Genomic DNA, 18097 nt, shown 5'->3' on the forward strand with positions numbered 1-18097 from the left:
GAGAGAGAGATAGGAGTTCTGAGGAGTCGGTTGCCGACTCGACGACCTCAGCCGGCAGCCGAGAAGCGGTATAAGAAGGACAGAGAAGGAAAGAGTTAAGAGTCGGCTTGATGACGAGCGCTGTTGCGGAGCAGGAAACGAAAAGGGAGAAGACGGGAGTGGTGGTGAAGGAGGTGGTGGAGGTTGTGGAGGCGGAGAAGGAGGAGGAGGTGGAAGAAGAGGAAAAGGGGGTGGAGGGGGTGGAGTAGACTGGATGGAGGAGCCCACGTTGCAATGATATCGATTCCAATGCTTCTTACTAGACGTGGTTGGTTAGGGTGGGCAACCCCTTACTTTTTATCCCTTTTCCTCCGCCTTGCCTCCCTTCACCACCCTCCGACCGCGGTTCTCGTCTTTCTCTCCCGGCCTCGCCAACTCCTTCGATCCTCTCGCGATATTTTACTCGGTTATTTCTACGGTCCCTCTCTCTCCTTTCTCTTTTTCTTGTCTCTCTCTCTCTCTCTCTCTCTCTCTCTCTCTCTGTCTCTCTCTTTTCTCTCTCTCTTTCTCTCTCTCTCTCTTTGTCTTTCTCTCGATCTTTTTCCGTCTTCATCATTCCTGTCTATACCTTCTTTCCACTCTTCGAAATCGCTCGCACTGCTTCAAATAGGCTCGTCATTCGAAGACGAAGGAAAATTATTCTTGTCGATCAGTTAGCCGGCCGGAACTAGTCAGAGATTGGAGCCTCGTTATGCCCAGACCAAACTCCTTACCCATTGTAACGGGCATCTACTTTTAATCGACGAAAATTACTGGATTTTCATTTTAACGTCAATCTCGATGCACTTGACGAATCACGGGCCTCGAACGAAAAATGAGAAGAAATAGGATGGGCTGGTAGTAAAAGGTAAAGAAGAACGATAAGGAGGGAAATAGACAGGTAGACGAAAAAAGGGAGAAAATGGAACAGAAAAGAAAATTGGAAGGAAGCAAGAGAATGCAATACATACACACACGTACACGAAAACACAGAAAGGCTACACATATTCAGAAGATCCTCTGATTACTGCGAGTTCCGTCTTTCGCCGTCTGTCTTTTCGTCTTTCCCCGCTTCATCCACTTGACGAAACGGCTCGTCTCCATCCCTAACTCTCTCTCTCTCTTTTTCTTTTCGTCGTCCTCCCTCTAGTGGCAAGCTCTCTTCGTTTAATTGATTTCTTAAGACCCGATGGGGGTTCGCGGATGTGACTCCGAGCGGATGCAGTTTTTCCCGCTTCTCTTCTCCCTTTCACTCTCTCTCTCTCTCTCTCTTTCTCTTACTCTACCATCCTTCGAATGTCTCCAGTACTCCCGGATTTTCTTCCTCTCTCTTCCTCCTTTTTTTCTCTCTAGACTACGAGGAGGAGAAGGTGGAGATGAGGGAGAAGAATACGAAGAACAGAGTCTGAAAGAGAAGAAATCGGAGATGGATGATGAGAGAAGGAGTAGTAGGGAGAAGATAGAGGCGGAGAAAAAGGAGGAGGTTGGACCCCGAGGGACGGAGATGCAAGATATTGCAGCCCCGCGGGACACAGGGACGTAATCTCCACGACGGTGCCGGAGACGTATTACAATCCCGCGGTTCTCCAACTACGAAGTCACTCGGTTCCCGTGCATGAATGGCCCATTCTCCTTGGCCTGTCTCTAGGAAAGTCTCTATCTATTCCGATTACTGCTCCACCTTCCCTACCTCCACCTCCCTTTCTCTCTCTCTCTCTCTCTCTCTCTCTCTTTCTCTTTCTTTTTCTCGTATCCTCGAAAGCTTGGAACATCAGCCGAGTTTTACCCCGCTTTTTCACCTACCAACCTACGCCGCCGTCGACTCTACAGCCGGCGGCCTCGGAGAACAAAGATTTCATTTTTCACTGGCACCAGGGACCAAGGCGAGAGCCCGGGCTCAGGACAGCGCGGTGGAGGAACTCTTCTTGCGTTGCAGATTTCTTTCATTACTACTCTTAATCACGGTAACGTTCCACACAGTGGAGGCTTCTATCTCTATCTTTCTCTCACAGATTTCTTGCTATGCCTTCTTTCTCAAATCGGGCCGGATGATCTTTTGAAGGAATCCTTCCTCGGCGTTATTACTCCGCTATAGTACTACTTTCGCATCGAGGTCAAAGCCGTTGCTAGTGGAGTAGAAAAGAAAGGAAGAGAAAGAAAGAGAGAAAAAGAGAGATAGAAAAAGTGTTCGAAAGAGCAGGAACTGGCTCGAGCCTACTGGTTCGAACGTGATTATCGATCGAGTTTCTTGCATGCTTGCTCGGAAGAGCCTTCCTTAAAAACATCCTCGCGGCACCCTTAGCACCCGGAGACCGTTAAAGAGTCTTTCTCGTTCTCGAGGATCGACGGCGACTCCCTCGGTTCATCTCTTCCTCCCTTCTTCTTGTCGCCGTGGTCGTCGTCGTCGTCGTCGTCGTCGTCGTCGTCCTCCTCCTCCTCCTCCTCATCGTCGTAGACGTATAGACGGCGAAGGGGTGCGAAATCGTACGAGCGTGTATACTGAGGAGGAATTGGAAGAGGACGAGGGCCAGGACGAGGGCCACAGCAAGCTAGAGAGAATCAGAACGAGAAAGAGAGGGTCAGGACGAGGGGGATCGGGAAAAGAGAACAAAGAGTGCAAGTATAAGGTGGACGGGGTTGGTGGAGGGGGATGTAGCCTCGACGTTCGTTCGGGGGTGGCATTCGGGTGGGTGGTGCATATAAGATGGGCGACGTACAATGCACGCACCCTCGGCGCACTCGAGGCTCCTCAAGCAATACTCCTGAAGGGTGGAGTACGGAGGGAAGATTCCGAAAACTCGGCCGCTCAATACGTGCCTGTGTCGAGCCGGCTCACCCTTCGTATTTTCTTTCCTTATCCTTCTCGTCTGCCCTCTTTCCTTATACCAACTCTCGTCCTTTCTTTTTTTTTTCTTTTTCTTTCTTCATCGATCGAGTCGATCCACGAGCCACGAGGAATTGCGTTCGTTGAAGAAAAAATGATTCTCGTCGATTAGACGAGATTTAAGATAAGAAAGAAAACGCTGTAGTAGTTAAGACGATCGGAAGGTACATTTACTACGTGTGATTTTCTTCTTCCTCAGGGATTTGAGCACCCCTTGTAAGGTGGATACACCGGTGACACTCCAATGTTCCTTGTGCGTTCTCCGTAGCGGCTGGTTGAAGCTCAAGTGGAGTCATCGCTTGTGAGAGTGCTTACCAGCCCAACGTCGTCGACATCGTCGTCCTCCTCCTCCTTCTTCTCCTCCTCCTCCTCCTCCTTCTCTTTCTCTTCTTCTTCCTCCTTCACCTTTCAGAGCTCCATATCCGTCCTTCGTTCTGAAGGAGAAGACTCGAAGGCGAATCCTCGAGCAGCGAGGCATCGTCTACAACATTTGAGAGCGACATAAACCTTATTCTTACGCCACTTTACCACAAGATGCAGTCACGGGTAGGGCGCACCCTTGCCTCTAGCGTACCTACGCTGTGATAATCCCTTCGTCCTAACGACGATGGCGACGAGCTTTCAAGATTATACATAGACTGGCTAGTATTCCCTATACTATCTTCGTCTCGCATTGTGTCTCACCTGCATCGTCTTAAATTTTTTTCTTTCTCTCTTTCTCTATCTTCCTCTCTTTTTCTCTTAGTAAAGTATATCAACGCATATAGACGGTACGACTCCTCACGAGTCGACTTTTCCAACGTCTTTGACCTACTTCCATTCTTAATCATCGCTCACCGAACGGTTCCATTCTTCTGTTCTCCGTCGAGGTAAAACGAGGAGATGTTTCCATTCCTTGCGTTATCTTCGAAAGAAACAATCGCTTCTTTACTCTTAAAGAATTCTAAAGCAATGCAGAATTGTTCTTCTATTATTTATACATCATTTTTTATTTTAATGAATTAGAGAATTAGAGTCAATCTGAAGGATATAAGACGTTCCATCCTTTATCGGTCGATTATTTAGAAAATTCAAGGAAATGACAGCTCGATGAAAAAACAAAACATTTTTCAATCTTCTCTTCCTCGTAAGAAAATGCGAACTTTGCAAAAAAAAAAAAAACAAAAAAAAGAATTCAGCTCAGAAAAAAAGATAAAGAGGGTAGTAATTCTTGCATTTCATTTGTGTAGGTTAGCAATTGTTTAGTAAGTTTCTTTGACCATATCAAGGAAAAAAAAAGAAATCATTCTTTTATATCGCCGTCTCTTTCATTCGCTCACATCTCTTGTGTAATCTCAACTCGTAATGCAAGACTTGTATTACGACTGAAATGCGAAGAGCAAACGGTTTCTTTTCCTCTCTATGTACTTTTTTCTTCTTTAGGTTCAAACAAGCCGTTCGTTCCGTCGTGCTCGTCTCCGATGCAAAAAGAAATTTACTCGGTAGTAAGTACACTGTATGGAAAACGAAAAGAAGGAGAAGGAGGAGGAGGAGGAGGAGGAGGAGGAGAAATTCGTCCTCCATCGGCGGAGTGCTACTTAGAGAAATCAGAGCGACGTACCATGATAGTGGCGGCATGTCGTCGTCGTCGTCGTCGTCGTCGTCGTGCTACTTACGTCGTACGTAGAAAGAGAAGAAAAGGGAAGGGGTGAAAAAGAGATGGTGAAAAGAGGTAGAAAGGAGTAAGAAGAGGGGTAATGTCGACGGTACACTCATACTCGTCATCAGAAGAGCTTTTCTTGTTCTTGATGCGCGTTGGACAATGGCGAGAAAACGTTCTCTCCCTCCCTCCGACGCGCTACCTCGTTCCACGTCTTTTGCCACCCACACCCTCCACCCCCTGCCATCACCATCAACTACTGCTCGAGCTACTTGCGACGATAAGAGAGAAAGAAAGAAAGAAAGAAAGAAAGAAAAAAAGAAAGAAAGAAAGAGAGAGAGAGAGAGAAAAGAGAAAGAGAAAAAGAAAAAAAGAAAGAGAAAGAGAGAGAGAGAGAGAGAAAGAAAACGAGTCGGAGGAGGCTCGAGGAAAGAGGATGAGGCCTTTTCAATGTCCTCTTCTCCCTCGCTTCTCCTTAGACGCCTCATTCCTTCGCCTCCGCGCGATCCCTGAAGAAAAAGGCCGTGCACGAGAAAAAAAAAGGAAAAGAAACGGACAAAAGTAACCGAGCGCGCGTCGAGGCACTCGTCGGAGACGCGGATGACACGCGAGTTCCGGGTGCACTCTTTCGCCAAGAGAGTGAGAGAAAAGGAGGTTGATGGCGGCCGTCGTGCTTTCGGGGGTGAAGATAGGGGGTGGTAGTGGGGGGTTGAGCGTGCTATATGCCTTCAGGAATTCAAGAAAGCGACGGCTTTCGTTGAATGCGTCGAGAAGGCATGCATTTTACCTCTTCTTCCCTCTTTTCTTTCCTCTCTTTCTCTTTCTCTTTTTTCTCTTGCTCTTGCTCTTGCTCTTGCTCTCTCTCTCTCTCTCTCTCTCTTGCTTTTTCTTTCTTTCTCTCTCCTTGCTTTTCTTTTTTAGCTCCTTTCCGGCCGGAGGGCCGAGTGACGACGGCCGTGCTTGAAAAGGAAGAAAGGAGGAGAGAGTGCGAAAGAAAACGACGTAATATGCTCGAGTGGTGCGAAGTGACGATTGTCCCTTTCTTCGCGCACGAGGCGCGTCTTCCGACACCCCCAACCCTCACTACCCATCTCTTTCTCGTTCTCTATTTCGCTCTTTCTCACGGTCCGGCAACTTTATTAGCCACCTTCGCCTCATTCCTTCATGCCTTCCTTCCTTCCTTTCTTTCTTTCTTTCTTTTCAATTTCCCCGAGTGAAGCCTTTCTACTTAGGTATATCGTGCCGTACTCGCGGAAAGACATGAGAAACGTTGAATCAAGTGTCCCGAGATCTACTCCTTCTTGCGTTAAGTGTACTCGTGAGACCCTTTCGCCTTGCGAGACAACTTAGTATATTTCGACTGTGTCGATTTTTTATAAATCGATATGTTTTATCTAATCTTCTTATCTTTTACATTTTTATTATTTACATTGAAACTTCATAGATACAATATATGTGCGTATATAATAATATTATAATAGATTGCGTTAATAAGATTTTGTTATATTTTAGATCTTCTTGATTTTATATAACATTTATATATATATATATATATATATATATATATATATACGTAGAGAAAGAGAGAGAAAGAGAGACAGAGAGAGAGAGAGAGAGCAACTCGCTCCCCTATTATAAAATCCAGTATATAATATAATACATTTCTGTAATAATTATGCATCGAGAGAGGTAATCTGCTGATGAAACGAATACTCGCTCACGCTTCTACGATCGCGAGGTATGCATGTTAGAATAGGAAACTCAGCAGGACATGCTTCCTCCGAACGAGTCTATACATCATCTCTCTTTCCCTTCGGTCTCTTTAAAAACAATATAATTTTTTTTCTTTTTTGTTTTCGCGTCACGTAGGTGCTCCGAAGCGCGACAAATAGAGACAGGAAACGCGTGTCCACTGGACCAGGTATCCTTACTGGAAGCTTCCACTTTCACGCAGAGGAAATGAGCTCTCGCTTCTTCCGTTCCTATACCTAGGGAAAAATGGTTACAAGGGTGCGTCGCACGACGACGCAAACGCACACGCGTGCGCGCACGTGCTACGTATGCACACATACATGTATGCACGCATACAACTCTCTTCGTAGACGCGAATAAAAAGCGAACGAAAATAGCCGATTCGCCCTGGTACGGCTCGAATTTTTCACTCGACCGGCCATATAAAATTACTTCGCTGCATTAAGCGAACTGACTAACTTTAAAATAACGCGAGCCTTGTGTATCGTGTTTCGCGACAGAACGGAGGAAGAGAGATAGAGAGAGAGAGAGAGAGAGAGAGAGAGAGAGAGAGAGAGAGAAGAAGTGGGGGGTAAAATAGGTTGCAGCTAGAAAGCGTAGCATGCATGTCCAGAAATAAAAAAAAAAAGGAAGGAACTAAAAAATACATTAATATGTTTCGCTTTACGTTCAAGCAAGGATTAAAAACTGATCATGAGAAAAGGAAAAAAGGAAGAAAAATATTATCAAACGAAGAGTCAAATATAAAAATGATTGGATTAAAATGAAAATGAAAATGAAAATGAAGAGAAACGAGAAAGAAAAAAAAAGAGAGAGAAAGGAAAAAGAAAAGGGAAGAGAGAAAGAGAGAGAGAGAGAGAGAGAAAAGCGAGGGAAAAGATTTGAGTAACATCTCTTTTCGATTTTTGGTCGAGATGAAGATCGATAAGGCTTATCGAGACGAGCATACGAAGCGTAGAAGAAAGAAAGAGAGAAAGAGAGAGAGAGAGAGAGAGAGAATAAAAGAGAGGTAAAGGGAGTGGGGAAATGGTCAAGGGACCGATGAGTTCGACGGAGCGAGTAGACTTAACTGGAAGCTTCCACGTTCGTAGAGGAAACGCGTCCGTCCTTCCTTCCGTTCTTCCGTGTGTCGGAGAGAAAAGGGAGAAAGAGTGCGATGGATATCGAAAAGCATCGATGTGCATGTTGAAAGATCGGAAGAGAGTGGGAGAGATCGAAAGACAAAGGAGAAAGGGTCAGGTTGATGATAGAGAAAGGGAAGGAGAAGGAAAAAAGACTGCTGGTAGGAGAAACGTGTAAGAGAGAAAGAAAGAGAAAGAGGGAGGGAATGAGGAACGATACCTGTGCGACTGTCTGTTGTCCGGATGTCCGTTGTTTTGTTAGAATCACGTATCCGTATGGTTTTACGCGGCCCTATATCGGCACGTTAGCATCGTTGACACGTCGTCGTCGTCATCGTCGTAGTCGTAGTCGTCTAACGCCAGGAACCGATCCAGGATGTGAGCGGTAACTGGGAGGATATGAGGAGAAGGCCGGGTGAGAGAGGGGTAGGTAATAGCGTTGATCAGAATGGGAGGACAGCCCGAGCTTGAGTGGCTACCAGGAACGTGTAGGTTCGAAAGGTGTGGAACAACGTGTTCCGCCCTTTCCAAACACGCGTCATTGTTTCGTGGAAACAGGAAATGATATATTAATTGATTCGTTTCTGTTTCTCTCTCCGTCTCTCTCTCTTTCTCATTTTTAATGACCATCGTTATAGTAGACAGTCCAGTTTGAAGTCTATAGGGGTTTAGTTTTTGATGATTTTGGAAAACAAGCGATCCATGTGAATGTTTCAAAAATTGCCAGTTAACAGACTCCCTTTTTCTTCCTCTCTCTCTCTCTTTCTATCTCTCTCTGTCTGTCTATCTCTGTTTCTTCTTTTCTTCCCTTTTCAGTCTCTACTAGCCTGCTTAATATCCACCAAAATCGAAAGAATCGAACGTTTTCATCGCTATGTTCGAATTACGGACCAATGAATGTAAGAATGAATGAGCGACAGTGGGAAAATGGGGAGAAACGAGAAAAAATGTTTCTACGTTACGATGATGAAGGAGAACGATAACGACGATGACAACATAAGCATACTCCATGAGTGTGCGTGCTTCGGATTCCCGCGTGATTCTCTCTCCGTCTATCTCCCAGAAAATTATACCAAAGCATGCGCCTATGTATACTTTCTACTTTGTCAATATTATTATGTCGCTTACTGTTTTGCGAAAGTTGCGTGCAAAAAGCATTTCTCGTATGGCGATACGAGGGAAAAACGTTTGCATAAAGAATAGAGAGTATATTCAGTCACTCGATCTTTAATAGAGGAACATTTCAAAAATTTTTTTAACGAGAAGCATAACGAGAAAAAACATCTTTCGTTCGAAAGAAAATTAAATAAGAAATTCGGATTGGTCAACAAGAACTTTCTCGAGTGTTTGATTTTACAAAGGATATTCTAAAGACTCTTATCTACGATTCATAATCACGAAGATAAGCCGTTCCGATCAAACGTAAAAGACTCGTTACAATCTGAAGGAAAGATCGAGACACAAATAGAAATTGATAGAGAACGAAACTCATCTTACCTTCTTATGACGAGAAAACAAATCGTCCGCTTCGAGCAGCGTTTTTTCTTTTCTCTTCTTTTTTCACCGTGAGAGTATAACCCGAAAGAAGACCTCCTTGCGAATGATAATCCCTTGCCGAGGGAACAAAAGTATCGACGACGACGACGACGACGACGACGACGAAAGCTACAGACACTATTTTCTCCCCTTCGCTCGACGCAAACTTCCTTCCCTGGGCTTACTTATACTTTCAGACGATTATCGTCGGCGTCTACTTTCACGTCGTCTAATTGATCCGAGAGAGAAAGAAAGAAAGAGAGAGAGAGAGAGAGAGAGAGAGAGAGAGAGAGAGAAAGAGAGAGAGAAACGCGAAAGGGGTCGTGAATTGACTCGATGAAATATTTAGTCGTTCACCGCTCGGGAGAGACTTTTTTCTTCGCATAATCGCTTATTCATGCGGTTTCCTTTAAATCTCAATAATCCATTGTTCGGCCACGCTTCTCTAAATATTAATTAAAAAATTATAGAACGAAGTTGTCCGGCTCATTACCGATTACGGTAAGAACGCGCTATCTTCTCTTTTAATAAAAGAAAGAAAAAATCGAGATAATGAAGAATCGATTAATTAAAATTAAATTCGAACACTCTTATCTTTCTTTCTTACGATATTAAATAAACGAAAGAATAAGAGGCAAAACCAGGAATATCAAAATGGAAAAGTATAAAGTTGCTAAATATAAAAGATACAAATATAGAAATAGGGTAAGAGATATATGAGTGCGAGATATAGAATGAGACAGAACGAAAGACAAGAGTATCGACAAGAGGATACTTCGTTTCCATCGTCGTAAACTGGACCAGAGGCAGAACTTAAGGCAGTAAAGGGCGGTCGTAATACACGTAAGCCGACATAACGAGCCGCTGTATCACATAACAAAGTATTATAAAAGCATTTTATTGTTTGCGGGGAAAAGCTCCGCTCGCCTACGGCTTTTGCATCCGCGAACATTCGAAACGTATTACGTGTTTATGCGTTCCTTCACGCTTCGAACTTTGTGACGACGTGACGGCAACAATTTTCAGCGAAAAGGAAAAATATAGATAGACAGATGAATATATTTATTATACGCGAGAGAGAGAGAGAGAGAGAGAGAGAGAGAGAGAGAGGAGAGAGAGAAATGATCGAACTTTCCCAGAATTCATTACTATGTTTGGATTATTCGAATGAATTGGCTTAAATTTAGTTTCCATTATTTCTCTTAATAACTTTTTAACGAAAAGACGAATATGCAATTGTGAAGTAATTAAATAAAATTGAGTTAACAGCTTCATATTCTTCTCGCATCGTATGAAAAAAGGAAAACGAGAATCAACTCGGATAGTATAACTACTGATAATTTTCTTCGTCTGCGAAAGATAGATACGCTGTTAACGAATAACGTTAATCATCATAATGTGAATAATACCTTAAGTATAACGTTTCTCTTTAATTGTTATAAAGAGAAAAAAATGAAACGTAACTCGAATAAAACATAATTGCTTCGTTCGAATTTCTTAAAAAATATATAATGAAAAGTCGACAATTTCTTGAAATGGATCTTTCCGTAGTCGTGGCAACGAGTATGCAAAGGAAACGTGGGTTAATTAAAAAAGGTAACTTCTCTCTCTCTCTCTCTCTCTCTCTCTCTCTCTCTCTCTCTCTCTCTCTCTATTACTCTTACTCTTCGGTCTCTCTTCTCTCTTCGGTCAGGAGACGTAATATTAATTATAGCTAAACGCCGTAAAAGTTTCTCGTTGCGGTAGGCGGAAAGCAGGAGCGGCGTGCATCAAGACTTATTAAAGCGATCCTTAAAAAGAATCTCCATAAATTTCAAACGTATCGCGCATTCACGCTGGCAACTCGTCGGTTTCTTTTTAATAATACGACGACGAAGGAAAAGTAAAGTGCATGCGCGCGGGACTTTACGGTCTCTTTCTCTCTCTCTCTCTCTCTCTCTCTCGCTTTCTCTCTCTTTCTCTATCTCTTTCTCTCAGTCTTTTGCTCTCTCGCTCTCTCATTCTCTCTCTCTCGAGACACCGGGAAGATAAAATCCGTATGCAGTCGGCTCACCTATGCAAAAAGCGCGGTATTTAGCGAGACTCGCAAATATATACGCGAATACTCGCTAAAGGGTAAAAGGAGTCGTATCCGCCACGGAAACGCACAATGGCCCGCGCGCGCGCAATTACGAGCGCACACACGGCCTCGATAAGAGTGTAGATACATATATATATATATATGTACATACACGTGCGTGTATTCTCCCATCTCTTTTTCTCTCTCTCTCTCTCTTTCTATCTCCCTTTCCTTTTTCTCCCTCCCTTTCCTTTCTTCGACCTTTCTCTCTTTCTCTTCGTTACGTGAATCTGCAACAAGTTTGCCAGATAGTGTATATGTATATGTTATATGTATACCTCTCTCTACATGCGTCTGTATATGTGTATATCTGTACATATTTATGCGAGTCACTACATATATATATATATATATATATATATATATATATACACACACATATATATGTATCACGTAAACACAGTTATGAGCACAGCTAAGAACCGCTATCTCTACGATGGCGCTACTACTAATTAGGTAAATGCTCATTATTAATCAGTTAAGCTTTCGAATATGCACTGACGTTAAAGTTGCTGGCCTGGCAATTTTTCACAGATGAATTATACGTACAAAACAAATATTTATTTTAACGTTATTACTTGTCGATTCATTCGATCGATTTAATTTAACAAAAATGAAAAGAACAGAAAAAAGGAAAGAAGAAAAAACGAAACGATTTCGTAAGTATTTAGATTTACATCGAAACTTTCATCAAATACTGCTAAATAAGTGATCGACGTGATCGCTCACACGGGAAAAAGTCTATAGAATCAACTTGTAAGAAGATACCGAAAGATTTCTTGTTCTTCGTTGCAAGTGTCTTGACCAAGGAAGAAAAGAAAGGCTAAGGAGAAGAGTCCGACAAGTGGGTTCTCCTTGAGCTGGAGACGCGATAGGGGTGAGAGAGGAGATTCGAAAGTGAGAGAGAGAGAGAGAGAGAGAGAAAGAGAGAGAAGATGCGCGTACGTGTATATCTGTGAGAGAAAGAGAGCGAGAGAGAGGGAGAAAGGGAAGGCGAGATTATGGCTGCGAGCTTGCCGATAGACGATGGCCAGGGACGAAGAGGGGTAACTCAAGACAAGTCTAAGTGAGTCTTCCGGCCGACAGGCAATGATAGCCCTGAGAACTGAGCTGACCCCCGGATATGTGTTGCGCATATATGTGGGGACACAGAGACGCGGACGAGGTCTCAACGTGTCACAACATTTTCTTCGTCTCTCTCTCTCTCTCGACAATGAAACCTTTAATAGCTCATTTCATAAATCGTGGATCATTCGATCGTAAGATTCTTGTATATATTTATAAAGAAACTTGTTATCTATGACGCATTTATATTTATCTTTTATAATTAAATTTTGAAACAAATCGTTTTTAAATGAAAATTAATTTAACAATATATTAATATACGAGAAGGTATAAATCACATGTATGATATACATACGTATTCATATTTTTAATTTCGTAAATATAAGAGTAATATAATAAAGAACGATTTTCTTGAAGAATCTTAATAGAATATAGACCGAAGGAAAACATTAATTTCCACATGCGTAATAGTCGCGACATGTAAAAATCGATACGAATTAGGAAGGTATGATGGAACTCCTCTTACCTATCCTTTCTACCACCAAATAATTATACAGCGTGCCTTCGCTAAGACATGGACTACTAATTGTAAGTCGTAAAAACACAGTCCTTGAGATTTTTAACCGGAGAGACGATTAAGGTAAAGATAGCCATTAGCCCGTGATTCTCTAACCTTATTTTAATCGGTCTACTTCGTAATTTTAATTTGCAACGACGACGTTGACGTGGTTCGTACGTGTCATTAATATCCCGTCTCGTAGGTAGGTCTCAACCATTTGCCGCGTCTTACTTACATTCGACTTAAACCTTAATGAGAGTTACACGATAAGTTCGTATACGAACTCGCTTAATGACGTCGAAGGTATCACTTTAAATAGGGAGAAAGAGGGCTAGGATAGCTTCCAAGAGGAAGGTACGAGCGAGCTCTCTCTTTGAGCTACGTAGTACACGTAGCTTGAGAATGGATAGATGGATGGATAGGTAGATAGACGGGATGGATGAATGTGAAACGCGCTCTAAAGAAGTCATTTGTCTTCGTAGCCACTTTGCTTGTCAAATTGCCCGACCTATTATTAACCGCGTAGCTAACATTAGACGTCGTCGGCCAGGATTTAAAGGCACCTTGGCGTTTTAAGCCAATATCCTCTGGCACAAAGGACATCCACGTTCGATGAAGAATACTTTGGTCTTTGCCGTAAACTTTAGCTCCCCCTAAAGATATTATATATTTCGTTCGGTCATTCTAAAAAGAACTCCAGGGTACTTTAATGACGTGTAATTCAAATGTACGTTTTATCTATTTACTTACAAACGCGAAGAAAGACACGAAACGCGGAAAGGGGTGTTGTCCAGTCTCTTTCTTATTTATTAATTCGGAAATACAGTAAATAATCGCACCATCGAGACCGGACGGCGATCGTGTCATAAATAGCCCTGGTGCTTATAGTTCTTTTCAGGAGACGAGCTCCACTAACCACGTGGTGTTCCAGCAAAAGTTACGTCGTATATCGAAACAATTCGGCGAGAGTTACCTCAGGTCAATAATTCTTCTGTTCTCGCGATCGTCCAGGTGTATCGCCTTCCGTACCATTGTCAACAAGTTCCGGATCTGAGATACCCGCCTACCTCGCTATCTCGGAATATTTTCACTTGGTCTCTCCACTGACCGATCGCGACCAATTAATTACTTTTTTTCTCCCTCTTTCCCTGTTTCATGCAGTACTGAATAATTCACTGTATTCTGGACAAAGCTTACATTTTCTCTCTCTTTCTTTTTCTCTCTCTCTCTCTCTTTCTCGGTTTCCTATATCTCTTCGAATCTCTATCGCGTCTTGTAATTCTTAATTTCCGTAGTCATTTAACGTCGTTCATTCGTTCGCTGGTTCGTTCGTTTTACCATTGCACGTTGTATTTTATCTCGAGAAGAGTCGGCGTTTAATTAACGTGCAGATTCGTCTACAAACGATTTTGTTTTGCGATGAACGCGTAGTCCGATAAGTCGTAGATAACGAATTAATGTGAGTAACGACGAGACGAAGGTCATTGAGGAATAAACAGACGGAAGGACTATCGGCTGGACCGTTGCCGCTGATGCTACGTTAGTGATAGTAGATAGGGTAGTGTGGTAGTGGACGTAAGGATAGTGGTACTGGTGGTTGTAATGGTGCTGGTAGCGGTGCTGGTAGTGGTGGTGGTGAGTACTTGAGAGAGCTCGCCGTTTCCCTTATTCCTTCAATCAACGTCAGCTGGGGAGGCGAGTCTAGTGTGTACCCTGAGCAAATACTCGCGTGCTCCGCACTAGAGCAGCATAGAGCTCAATGACTACATCATCCACGAAGGTGGTGGTTAGCTAGACGCGCCTTCGCTCCGCACCAGACAGTCATTGAAATCGATTCCTCCCGCGATATAAGCGACCGGCCCGTAAACAGTCGTTAAATCGTCATACGCTCGAATACATCCAAGCTTCCTCCAATTTCATCGTCATTTTTCTCGATGACCGGTGCAACTTCCGTTCCCCTTATTTCGCCGATATTATTCGACGAATCGTATGGTACTCGAAGTTTTTTTGATAGAATCCTCGGGAGTATACATAGAAACTATATCTCAACGCGAAATAAATAAGAATGTAATTTCACGGTTAGGTCGAAATCGATTTCTACCTTCCTATCTCTTTCTTAACTATAAACGAGAAGGTAGTCTATAAATTCTCGACTTCATGTTTTCACCATTCGCGATTCTTTGCAAGTAATGTAAAGTCGATTTTTACATATTTGTTATACCTACACTTGTTAATTATATCAATTTATTTATATCGAATTTTATACTGAACTGAAATGAAAGTTATAGATAGACTTAGACAAATACAAAAGAGTTGATCAATCGCAACGTACACGTAAAAGCCGAGTTCGGTTGGAAGAAGTATCGATCGAATCAGTGCAGCTCGAAAGCAAAGCTCCGAACCCTTTCCCTTCTTCCCTTTCCTTCCCTCTCAAAGTTCGTCGAAGGCTCGCGCCTGGAAAGGTCTCGTTAAAGTAGGAAGGAAGAGGACCGGATACGCGGCGGTTACGCATACATCATAGGTCGTCTAAACAAGCTGTTTAGACGACTTCAAGTTAACCCAAATTGACTCAATTGGATTAACCGCTTGCCGTGGCTCACCCGACACTTGGGAACCGGCCCGTACACGCTCGCCGTGTCACCGTATCCGCGAGAGAGACAGTCTTTTGCTTCTCATGCAAATACTCGTGTCGTGCGTTATACACTCATCTCTATCTCTTGTCTCCTTCGCTACTCGTGTTTTTTCTCAATGCCCTTTCCTCTCCCTCTCTCTCTCTCTCTCTCTCTCTTTCTATCTCACTTGCAAATTTAGCTGGTTAGCTGAATTGACTGCGTTTGGGAAAATTGGCTCGTCGCGTTTGCGGAGAAGAGTCTTCGTCTCCCTTTCTCTTTGACGAGTACATGCATATGTGTGAAGAGCTAGAGAGCAAACAAGAGAGAAAGAGAAAGAGAGACTCGTCTTTGGCTGTCCCGTTACGATGTACGAAGAGAGAGTACCCTCTCTCGCGCGCGTCAGTGTGGACCACGAAGAGTCTTCCGCTCCTCGAGCTCAACACACGTGACCCGCTGACGCACGTCGCGTCGTGCCTCCGTGTCCTGTCTCTCATGTCAATTTGTAGCGAGGCGAGGGCCACGGAAGGAAGAGGAGGAGGAGGAGGCGAGAGCCGGAGGCTTACGTCGAAGCGTAGGACATATTGAGGGAGCAAGAGAGAGAGAGAGAGAGAGAGAGAGAGAGAGAGAGAGAGAGAGAGAGAGAGAGAGAGAGAGAGAGAGAGAGAGAGAGGGATTGGATTGGAGTGTCCGTTCCTTGGATGGATACTCGCTTGGACCCTACTATACTTGCCATACTTCTACTATACACCATCTAGCTCTACTACCTACCATCTCCTCTCTCTCTCTCTCTCTCTCTCTCTCTCTCTTTATCTCACTCAGTCCCTCTCGATTGGATTCTCTTTATCAGTGCATCCACGAGTAGTATCTGTCTTTCTCTCCTCGTCGCGATATATGGATCGTCGGAAGTCACCTTCCTCATTATCATACCGACCGGCCGTTCGCGCACTCGGACACAGCCTTCATCCTGTGCCCTAGTCACTTACGCCGTGTGGGTGACCAACCCAAGTGCGAGTCGACTCTCGATCTAACGACGGAATCGCTCAGCCGTGGATCGTTCTCGTTCAGCCGAGAACCACTGACCTGGGGGACAAGACGCAAGTCCATTATACTCAATCACTGCGTGATTGGCTCAAACGATCGGACCACCGCTCGCCGCGCGTCGTTCTACGGAGGCTAGCGCGGACACGACGCGTCCTATCGCTTGATAAGTCAAGAAAGAAGATATCTACGTTTGCCTTCTTAGATTTCTCAAAGATCAAGCTTCTTTCGGTTAGACTTTGAATTTTATTGAGAAAGGCTTACTGCAGCTGACCAGGTGTTTCTCGTTTCTCCTGGAGTCGTTAAAGGTATGTGCCGCCTTGTGGACTCTTTATTTGTTGGACACTTCCTATCTAGAGCACCAATTCAGCTGTCTCGAAGATCACTATCTATTGGTCTATCGTGACTATTCGATTTATGATCTCTTCGAGTAATAAATATCTCTTTAACGCAGCCTAGTTTCGTAAAACTCAGATCAATCTGAAAGAGTTCGTCATGCCTCTCCGAAGACAGAAAAATCTGTTGGCTAACGGCGCAGAGCAGAAGGCTCTCTGGCTCATTGCTCGTTTCTGTTATACTTTTCGAAATGAGAACTTTCGTTCGCTCCCACGGATAGCCACGCGTACACACAGAGCAAGAACTTTGGCAATTGAATATAATTAAGTAATCTGAGGCGCCCGACGATATCCACGATACGAAAGTCGTCGTCGTCGCAAAAACTGGAAAGCGTGTTGGCCATGTGCCACAAGGAGACTTCGCCTCGAAACGCCAACAATAATAATGCCCGTAATCCTGGACGCTTTTGCTTGCCAATATGCCGCGGACGTATCTACATAACTACCTCGAAAACTAGCCCGTGGCCAATAAATGAGAAGGAAAGCCTTTGGAAATTCGTCGTTAAGCTACCCTCCGTCTCTTCTTCCTCGTTCCTACTTGCTCCACTCACGAATCTGGGACTCTTGACGTTACCGTCCTTTCTCCATCTCTTTACCAATCCTTTCTTTGCTGGAGAAAAAAAAAGATAAATGTGAGTACATACGTACCGGAAAGAATTACGTGGGAGAAGAAAAAAAAAGAAAAGAAAAAACAAAAGAAAAAGATTAACAATTGCGCACATAAAAAGGTAATTCGTGTCTACATAGTCGACCTTTAATTAAACCGTGTTTTAAAAAAAAGATAAAAGAATATTTCTTCGGCGCATATCGTACGATCGTATAAAATCGAGGAACGAAGAAAGTAGAAAGGAAACGACGACCGTTACGCAAAGCTGGCACGAGTCAAACAGTAGATACTGGTTGCTCGTGCGACTCTTAAGACGTTGGGAGGGGATCCCAAGTTGATGAGCTAAGACGTTGGAGGGTGCAGTCGGTGGGGTTCCAACAATGGCAACAAGAAGCCGAAACGTCGGTTACGCCTCGAAACGGCAGCTGGCACGCGCGACTTCCAAGTCGTCTAAGAAGTTTTCTCTCTCTACCGTCTTCTCCCTTCTCCTTAGACTCACCTCTCACCCCAAGGAGTTCCTTCGAGGGGGAAAACGCAGTCTCGAGAAGTTACCTTGGTAGGAACCATCTGAGGGATACCTGGACATTTAAAGCGGGGGACGGCACCCAGCTGAACCACCTGAATACTACCGAGGGGGCCTTCTTTACCTTACAGTGGCGTAAAACTCATATTTTTCAACTAAAGATATCTTTCGAAAGAAGATGTTTTTTAAACATGCTATCTTTAAGACATGCGTTTTATGGTTACGTACT

At 43.7% G+C, this 18097-nt stretch overlaps 1 protein-coding gene across 7 annotated transcripts in view; it reads left to right on the plus strand.

The window, feature by feature from the left end:
• The window catches only part of LOC122630170 (AAC-rich mRNA clone AAC11 protein-like), an 85882-nt gene that overhangs the window by 61499 nt on the left and 6286 nt on the right, over positions 1-18097 (plus strand). For 2 of the 7 annotated variants that reach the window (XR_006327422.1, XR_006327424.1), the window contains exon 4: positions 3102-3853. The exons of 3 other annotated variants lie outside the window; for them this stretch is intronic. The gene's annotated coding sequence lies outside the window, so the exon portion shown is untranslated. Of the gene's footprint in view, positions 1-3101; positions 3854-4324; positions 4387-4419; positions 4561-18097 lie in introns of those variants that run through there. 2 more of the 7 variants (XM_043814361.1, XM_043814362.1) reach the window with 2 other exon arrangements.

The sequence above is a fragment of the Vespula pensylvanica genome, chromosome 6, assembly GCF_014466175.1.
Source record: "Vespula pensylvanica isolate Volc-1 chromosome 6, ASM1446617v1, whole genome shotgun sequence".
NCBI classification, from domain to species: domain Eukaryota; kingdom Metazoa; phylum Arthropoda; class Insecta; order Hymenoptera; family Vespidae; genus Vespula; species Vespula pensylvanica.